Source organism: Aulonocara sp. 'chitande type north' Nkhata Bay, linkage group LG9, assembly GCF_057382095.1.
Source record: "Aulonocara sp. 'chitande type north' Nkhata Bay isolate Kocher_YH1m ecotype deep benthic linkage group LG9, A_spYH_male_GT1.1, whole genome shotgun sequence".
NCBI lineage: Eukaryota > Metazoa > Chordata > Actinopteri > Cichliformes > Cichlidae > Aulonocara > Aulonocara sp. 'chitande type north' Nkhata Bay.
This window is the reverse complement of record NC_141352.1, coordinates 22,996,014-23,005,616: the sequence shown is the minus strand read 5'-3', so window position 1 is coordinate 23,005,616 and position 9,603 is coordinate 22,996,014. Positions and strand designations below refer to the sequence as shown.

Here is a 9,603-nt window from a genome sequence, read left to right as displayed (position 1 = left end):
AGATCCCAGAGGGCAGCTTAAGGTCACTCACAAAGTTTGGCAAGTTTCAAATTTTACAACCAACTAATTTTAATGGTAACAACCAAACCGTATTTAATTAAGCTGCATATTATAGGGCAAAGGACCTGTTCTTGCACACCGCACATACCTGTGAGCTGTGAACAAGTCCACCCTTGAACAGTTTTTCCTACAGGAAAGGCAAGGGTTAAATTATCGTATAATTTATATTGCTGTTAATTTTATGCCAGCATAGCCAATATGCGACTTAAATATCAGGGATATGGAAGATGAAGACTGCCAAAATAAAAACCCCAACTAATAAAAGAATGACAAAGCTAAATTATAATGTATGAGGAAGGCATGTATAATGTAGATTTGCACTGATGTTTAACAACTAATAACATAATACAAAAGTTTAAAAAAAACATGATAATGATAAACATAATCTGGCAAAAGAGCAAAAAAAAAAAGCAGATAAAGCAACTCCCCCCCCCCCCCCCCCTCTAAAAAATAAAAATTAAATATAGAAGCGATATATAAATTATGTAATGCTTACATCTTTTTATTTAATGTTGTATTTTCATATTTTGAGTCTTAGTTTTGTGAACATGCAAGCTGGAGATAAATGCCAGTGGAAGTGGAAATTTTGGGTTTTTATTTCAAAATTTCAAGATTTTTGAGAGATTAACACGAAATTTTAACCTACTTCTACTTGGTAATCGATCAATTAATAAATAAATAAATTTTAAAAAAAAACAATCAGCGTGGGAACAAGCTTGCATAGCCCTCAATAGGTGGAGAGCCACTATAAGTCCTGCACTGAATCACACTTTCAGCAGTGATGGGAAACATTTCAGTGCTTATTTATTAGTTTTTATGTGTTGTATCAATTTAGATCAAATTAATAGTTAGTTATGGTTTAATTAACTAAATGTTCTCACAGAGCTAAATCACGCCTGTAATGTACTTATTTTATCTGTCTGTAAACAACAGAATCATTAAAAAGCAATGTTTGCTAATAAGTCTATTAAACCAGTAATGAAGGCAGGATTTTAAGTGTTTCTTTCTCTCTTTTACACTTTGTTCAGGAGTTAACGCATCGTTTCTTAAACCACTGCAGCTCATAAAAATCCCGGAGCTCTGCAGCTGGACACGACAACGATATTAATATTCACAGGTCCCGCTCCAGGAAGTGTGGATGTCTGAAACAGTTTTCCATCAACAGGTGTCCCACAGAGGTGGACTAACGTCCCACTTTGCTGACTGGCAATTGGCCAAGAGTTCAGCTTCACTGACGTTTCACTGCGTCACGCGGTCCTCTTTCTATATGCTAACTTTGTGGGTTTCGTGTTGGGACGGGGGATTTCAGCGCGACCCTGCGATCAGGGAGGAAAACTCTGCAGCAGTCCTCATTAAAATTCCCCGTCCGTACGCTCACCACGAGAACCTCCTGTGGTGGGTGGCACCGGCGTCCTGCGCGCCTCTTAATTGCGCATCAAGCATTAAGGGGAGATCACGGATCACAGTTCCATTACCCGTGGCCGCGGATTACGCTGCCTTGAGGCTGGGAGGGGGTTGCTTCACGTCCCGCTATTTACGGCTTTGGGGCTGAGAGAGGAAAGGTGGACGCAGAGGGGTCCAGGGGTCCAGCTAAGGGTGGCGCCCTGCGCATGTTGTAGTCCAGCGCCTGGACGCACAGTGCCGCTTCCCAGGGGCCGGGGGACCCACAGCGACACGGTCGGCTCCTGCAGTCCGCTGCCTGGGCTCCACTGGCTTCTCGCTGCAGCTCATGATTCGGACATTTCTGTGCGGGGACTGGCAACATGTGCGCCCGGATGGTGTGAAGTGTGACACGGCGGCTTTTGGGTTGCATTTCACTCGGATACGCCGAGCAGGCTGCCCGACGTTACGGCGCACCTTGTGCAGTAGGTAAGTCGGCTACATCTTCATCCCTGTACTTCAGATTACACACATCACCCTCCAGCTGCTCTGCGCATCCGGCGAGTTTTATTGATCGCTCTTACCTCCCTTATTGATTATGTTAAACGTCCGATTTGTTGAAATCTGCTCAGGGTTTCCGGGCAGTTATGAGCAGCGGTGACAGACACGAAGGTCTGGGCTTCAAATCACTGTCAGTGCTGCAGAACATGTCACTGCAAGATATCCTCATCCATGCCCTATCAGCTCAGAGCATCAATAATGCATTGCACGATGTGAATATTGATATCAAGACTGGGAAATGCCATCGTCAGAAGTTGAGCTCGCGTTGCTTTCTGGAAGAATCATCATGTAATTGAGGAATAGTTTTTATTTATTTATTTTATTCAGTGTGATCTTAGGGGGCTTAAGAGGCTTGAAAATCATCTTAAATGAATGAACATTACCACCTAATAAAACATCTTTCGAGGGTTTCAATGGACTTTTGGTGACACTTAGTTCTTGAAGAGAGTACAGACTGATTTGTCCAGTTTTTTTTCTTGGATAAAGTTTGTGAAGACAATAAAAGCCATGAGTCTTCCAGTCTGATCATCTTTGTCCCGAGTGCTTTATTTGTCAGGCAACATGGACAGAAACAAAGGAGATAATAGAAGAAACTCTCTTAAAATGCCATAGTGCCAAGAACAAACTGCATCACCAAATACCCCATTGGAGTGTGAAGGTTCAGCTTTGTTCAAGAACAGAGGGTTCGTATAGAGAACAGTTTAAAGTGTGTGCTAATTGAACCTGCCGGCCACTCTCCCCATTGTAACGGGAATGTTTGGTTGCTCGTCCTCCACAGAAACCCCCCACTCCTTTGTTCTGGGGGGACAATCCTCCAGTGCCATGTGTGCAATGGTTTGGGGGGGAGGGAGCAGGGTCAGCAGGGGTATTGACATCTGCGGCTGACAGCTTCCTCGGAGCGAGCTGACATGCTGTGATACCATGAATGGGTATTAGGAAACATATGAGCAAAGCACTTAACACTAATGAGGACATTTATTCTTTGTCCACGATGCTTGGGCACCAGTTTTACACAATACTGCTGTTTTTGTCATTTGTCTAATGTAACTAGAAGTAAGGACAGTTACTCGTGTCACGCGGTCACTCAGTTTAAAGCGTGGCTTCATTTAGCATCAAGAGTTCAGAGACCTTTTATTTCTCAGCGTTTTTGGACTTAATTAACCGATTGATTGTAGTTAGAGGTTGATGTTAAAACAACTTCAAGTTTTAGTCACAGTATCCCAAATCTAGTGCTCAAACTGGGTAATTAATTGATCTGTTAACTTTCATATAACCTGAATTATTAGTACAGCATTGTGGTAGATCAACTGTTTGTTGTTTTGAGCAATTTGGGGAACAGTTGTTTAGATATTTGAGCTTTCTTCTTTTTTTCTTTTCGCCTCGTATTGTCAGGTCTTATAATATTAGAAGTGATCACTGTTGTGAACTGAATTGAGTAAGTGTCTTAAATCTGCAGTATTTCTGTTGGCCAATAGAGTGGCGACTACTCTGGTTACAAAAAGCAGTCATTGTTTAGAAGTTTACAGGAAAATTCCTCTGGTGTTCACTTGATCAAGACCTCAGGAAACACCTTTCCAGTGAGTTTATGCTATCACAAGTTTGGCATCTTATTTAACACAACAGGATATACTTTCTTTTTAAAGTAAAATAGATGATTATTCAACGTACGGTTTTAGGGTTTGAGTAATTCTTATGCTAATACTGCACTGAGTTTGCTCTGTTCTTGGCTAGGAGGTGATATAGACTTAAAATTATATCCAGGTATTTAAAGGAAATAATGATTTTTATGGTTATGTGGGAAAAAGGACTGAAGGGTGTTTTATCAATGGAGTTATAGTTGCAAACAAATTAAAGTACATTTTTCTTTTACAGTGAGCTACTGTGATTGATGATAGACTACTTAGTAAGTGTGAGTCTATCAAGGTACCAGCAGCAGCATTGTAGTGCAGTAGTAGTGACACAGCATAAGTTTAACAGTAACTAAAGTAGCTTAACCTTGTACATAATGAGGAGATGCACAATATTATCACATAATAAAACAGAAAACAAAGAAAAAGTAAACGTATGGCATCGCTACATCGTTGATGTTGTCATATGAAACCTTTATCAATGGTTATTATGAGTGATATGATATAGCACAGCCCTGTTTCTCAGTCCGTATCTTTACTCAGAAGACAAAATAGTTATGGCCTGATTGGGGCTCTAAAATCAGAGCCTATAATGGGTAATGTCACAGTACATCTTTTATGTACAATCTTTGCTAAAACACCAAATATTGAGAAGTAAATTTAGCCATTTTTCCATCTGTTCTCTGTTTTTACTCTGTCATTCATGTTTCTGTCACATGCAACTGCTCAAAGGTAGAAAGCCTCCAGAAACTTGTTCAAATACATAAACTGCAAACAATAGGTTACATGACAGGTTACCGCCCACAAATCCCGCCACTTCTTTCTGATCCCTGTATTATTATGAAGGTCAAAGTGTCGGTCATTTCAACGCCTTTCTACTCCTATCTGCTGTCAACTTTAGAAGGAACTTGCAGTGGCCAGGAGCTGAACAGAATCCACAGCTACTTTCTTATCAGAAATGTCAGGAAAAGCCAACATTAACACCGAAAAACAACCAGAAAATATCAGCAATCACATCCAGAGCTGCACACAAATTTATCAGGGAGTTTCCTGGGAAAGGGACATCTGGTTTCTGACTCTTGCAAACTGCAGTCAAACTGATGGGAACGTTTTAAGGGAATGTGGCTATGACGGTGTGAGCTGGTCCTGTACTTGTAAGCAGGCGTCTCTCATGACTGGTAGAGAATGGTACACTATGAGTTGGAATGCAGCCCTCATGGGCCCCCTCATGCTGCACATTATGTGTTCTAAATGGACTTTGCACCTTCCTCCAGTCTGACAAAACAGCAAGTGGCCAAAACAGGATTTTACCTTAGCAAAGGAAGGAAAGCCAGCCAGCTTGCACCTGTGTTTCTTTTCCTGTGTTCTCTAAATGCCATCCAGTATTAACGAAGGCCCCTTAGCTGCTTTGGAAATTACTTTCATTAAACCAAGAGGGGGATTCATAAACAGGAACTGCAGGGGAAGGTGGCACGCTGAAAGAAACCAAAAGCGGCTCTATTCAACCTAGAAGAAAAATAAAGTTTACCCCAGAGCCGGTTATGATCCTATCGGTTAAAGAGTGCTCCCATAGGACCAGAAGGAGACGGGGCTCGAGAAAAACAGCCTGACTTCGAAATAAAAAAAGAAGAAAGGAAAGAAAAAGCGGCTCTCTTTCAGGGTGTTGACATTTGAAATCCAGCATACTGTATACAGTAGTATCAGAACAGGCTCTATTTGCCCGCTGGGGGGGTTCAAAATGAATAATATACCATGTGGTGCCTCAGGTAAACAAAGGGTTTCAGTTCTTGGCAGCAGCAGAAGACCCACCTGCCCACAGCAAGCAGAGGTCACAGGAAATTCAAACAGAATGGTAATGAATAACTAACCATTACGATGATTAAAGGGGGGCGATGGGCACGGGGAGATAAGTGTGTGGGGACCGTCCGAGCGTGAGGTGTTTACAAGAGGAATTCCTCGCATTCCCCATCTGCAGTCATGCCACTCCAATCTGGACCTCCACCCACTGATCCACTGATGGTCACCCTCCATACCAAGAGGGACCCAAGGGGCGTAAAAGGGTCCATAAGCTCTATCAAAGTTAAAAGCTGCTGCGAATGTGTTGTGTAAGAGGGGTTAACGATTTTTTAGGAGCGTTTGATGGCGTCCGGAGCACTAAAAGCTCCATAAACGAAAAACGACAGAGAGAATAATGGCAAAATCTTTTGTTTTCCACACAGTCAGTCTACTGCAAAATGATGGTGCTTTCAGGGGTTTTAGCTTGATCAACTTTGTTTGATAGCTCTGCATGTTTAACATCCCCAACAGCAAACGTGCTATTTTTAGACCAGCTGTCAGATTGGCTCTAGGGATGAAAATGTTGGTCTGTTTTTCAGTCCACAACAGTGCTCAAGACTGAAATATATCCAACACTGTTGTAAGGGTTGTCGTAAAATCGAGTTCAGATATTCATTGTTCTCAGCAGATGCATGCTAATCACTCTGAAGATGTCCTGCTATTTACTCCAGTGTTTCTAGCACCTAATGAATTTTGTCTTGTATGTCAAAAAACGCTGTAAAGTGCTGTGTCACATAATCTGTAATAAATGATGGACGTAGGTTTTGTGTCTTAAAAAATGAAGCCATTTCTGAACTTGCTTAAATCTCCATTCTTCTAAACATCCTGCAGGGGATAAAAAATGAAGTCTAATAGTAAAGAAGCCTAAAGGAAAACAATCATTCCTCTCAGCTGATCTGTAAATATTTTCTTTATGAGTTTTATGATCTCAGTTTTTGGTTTTGAGTCCTGCTGAATGCAACATTATATTCATTTTGCAAAATATGACCTTTTTTAGAGCCACTCCTTAAAGCTAAGAACAGGAAGCTTAGGATACAATTCACGTGGGCTCACCACAATAGGACAATGGAAGAGTGGAAAGGCGTTCCACGGTCTGAAGTGCCATGATTTCTGCTGTCTCATTCAAATATTATGGTCATAAACAACATGAAAACATGGCTCCATCCTGCCTTGTATCAGTGGTTCACATTGCTGGTGGTGTAATGTGTGAGGGATATTTTCTTGGCACACTTTGAGCCCCTTAGTACCACCTGGGGAGTATTGTTGCTCACCATATCTATCCCTTTATGACCACAGTATATCCATCTCCTGGTTTCTTGAACGTGACAATGAGTTCACTGTACTCAAAAGGCCTCCACAGTCACCTGATCTCAGTCCAGTAGAGCACCTTTGGGATGTGGTGGAACAGGAGACTCTCATTATGGAGGTACAGCAGGCAAATCTTCAACATCTGTGTGATGATTTCATGTCAACATGGAGCAAAATCTCTGAAGAGCATTTGCAGCATGTTTGCAGAATTAAGAAGGTAAAAAGACCCAGTAATAGCAAGGTGTACCTAATAAAGTGGCTGATGAGTTTAGTCTTGTTGGTGTTTCCCCATACTTTGCCACAAAGGTTATTTAATATAGATTTAGTCAATATAAAGTTGTAAGAAATCTAAGAAATGAGGCATATTTGTTCATAAGGTTCATAACTCTGTTCTTTACCCCTGCAGTCTATACGAGTGTTTTATTTTTTCAACGGTCAAGTTCTTTAAACGACGCAGTTGCTCAGCATATTTTGCTCTTACATAATCCTGTTTGAACAGCGTTTGATTTTCTTCGGTACCATCTGAGAGCCTCTTTAATCCAACTGTCTCTCTGTCACATGCAAAATAAACTAGACGCAGAAGAAGGATCCCACTTTGTTAAACCCACATGTGAAAAGTGAAACATCGAGAGGTGCGATCAAGACGCCGAAGGTTTGTGGCTTAGGATCAATCAGCACATTTTTTTTAATGCATTTCAGATGACTGGGGCTAATAGGATTATGAGAAGTCCTGGGGGAGCTGCATGTTAGTTACAATACTAGAAGGTGTCAGCCCAGTGATTACCAGGTGTGAGGCTCACCTATGAGGATTAGTCAGAACCTCTAACGGATGGCAGGTTGTGACCACGGATAACAAGGAAGCAAATCGCAGCCCTGTCGTTGTGGAAAATGCTTTTCCATCAGGTTAAAAAAAAACGGAGGTTCTAGTTTCCTTGGCAACTTCTTGAATCTGAATATGTGCAAAAGCAGCTCTGAACTTCTTGCACCACCAAAAAGCATAAAGATCCTCTGATTTGGAAATTGCTAACCCGTGTCAGTCTGACTTTGAATTTCTTACATTGTGTGTCCTTTGCTTCTTATCTTCGCCTCAAAGCTTTTGAGCACGTAATCAGTTAAAAGAAACCTTGTCTACCAGCCAGACTTGTCTGATAGAGGCTGCAGATTAAAGTGGCACCATATGCTTGGGAATGAAGTGCCCCCCCCCCCCCCCCCCCCCCCCTGCCATGCTAGAGCTTATTACTGGGCCCCTGTGTCACTGTCAGCAGCTAATTGTTCTTGTGGATTGAGGTGATGAGGGGGAACAACTCCCCTGTCTTGTCCTAAATGCCGGGTCATCTTTACTCTTCTTGCTCTGCAAATCAAAGCATTTCCTTGTCCAAACACACAATATGTGTATTTACAGCCAGCTGCCAGGCCTAGCACTTACACTACCCTTGTTCAAAATGCCTGCATCTAAGCAGAAGGAGCCAGGAAAAGAAAAGCTCCGGAGTATATAAAACCGTTGCTTTCTTTCTATGCCCTGACCATGCCCCATATGGCTCATTTCATGGATGCTGGAGAGTCTGATTGAAGGGCTGAAGAGCAGAACTGATGTTCTTTATACACAGTTAGCAAAGTGGGAGCCAAGTCCGGAGCAAGGTTGCATGAGGTAAAAGGAAATATGTAGGAGATAGAAAAATGATTTGTTCGAGTGTAACAGAGTGCACTTTGTCACGAAGCACAATGCGGCACAAAAGAACAGGAAAGATTTCTTTCCAAAGAAACCTTAAGGTTATATCAGGGATTTCCACCATTTCATACAAGTACCCCAGGGGGCACCTTTGCAGCAGCTAAGCAGTATATGAAAACATTAAATCAGCTAATCGTAAAATGTGGACCTTAAAAAGTTTCAGCAGAAATGTTAACAGTTAACGAAAAACAATGGTAAGTAAAAGACAAACAAATATTAAAATACATGAGTAATACTAGTCAGTACTGTTAAAACAGTTAATACAGTTCCAACACTGGTAACAGTATATCTGTAATCTGTTAAAAAATGTGCGAAGAATTAACTATCAAATGTTTTGGCTACAGATCAGCAAGAGAACAAGGTGGCTACATTTAATGGTTAAGTACATGAAATACACTGTTGTGCAAAAGTCTTGAGCCACCCCTTGTTTCTTTATATAGGTGCAGCGATTTATTGAAACATGAAATACAGTCAAAAAGGCAAAAGCAGAGTTTGTACAATTCTAATGAGCCTGAAAGTCAACGTGACCGCCTTCATTCTTCAACACAGCCTGAACTCTTCTAGTCAAGCTTTCTTGTCATTTCTTTATGTAGTTTCAGGAATTGTTCTCCAGACTTCTTGAAGGACATTCAAAGCTCTTCTTTGGATCTTGGCTGTCTTTTGTTCAATTCTCTGTCAGGATGATCCCACACTGCTTCAGTAATCCTAATGACTCATAGTATTTCATGGTGTTTTTTTCTATCCAGGTATGTACATTTTCATAAGAACATGTCTTTCACAATCTGCCACTTATTCAAGTTTTCAAGTAATATTTTTTTTCAAATCATCTTCAAAATTACAAAATATACAGTTAAAAATACAATTCAAAATGTAAAACTGTCATATGCTATATGTAGCGATATGACTGGTTTATCCCTTGAATCAGGTGCGTTTTTCACTTTGAAATGATTCACAGGTAAGGATTAAGCAGCTAATCAGACAAAAAAGCATGTAGAAAATGGTCATGTAGAAGGACTGGACTGAAAAAGAGTGGAAAACCATAAAAGACCTTTAAAAAGATTAGGAGAAAGTCTGGCATGTCCTCCTTCCTTTAAAGAAATG

General features: G+C 41.1%; 1 protein-coding gene across 3 annotated transcripts in view; it reads left to right on the top strand.

Moving 5' to 3' along the window:
- Window positions 1–1,317: 1,317 nt before the first annotated feature.
- The window catches only part of tmem108 (transmembrane protein 108), a 58,460-nt gene continuing 50,174 nt past the window's right edge, over window positions 1,318–9,603 (top strand). For 2 of the 3 annotated variants that reach the window (XM_086306588.1, XM_086306589.1), the window contains exon 1: window positions 1,318–1,929. The gene's annotated coding sequence lies outside the window, so the exon portion shown is untranslated. The remainder of the gene's footprint in view (window positions 1,930–9,603) is intronic. The other variant, XM_086306587.1, reaches the window with a different exon arrangement.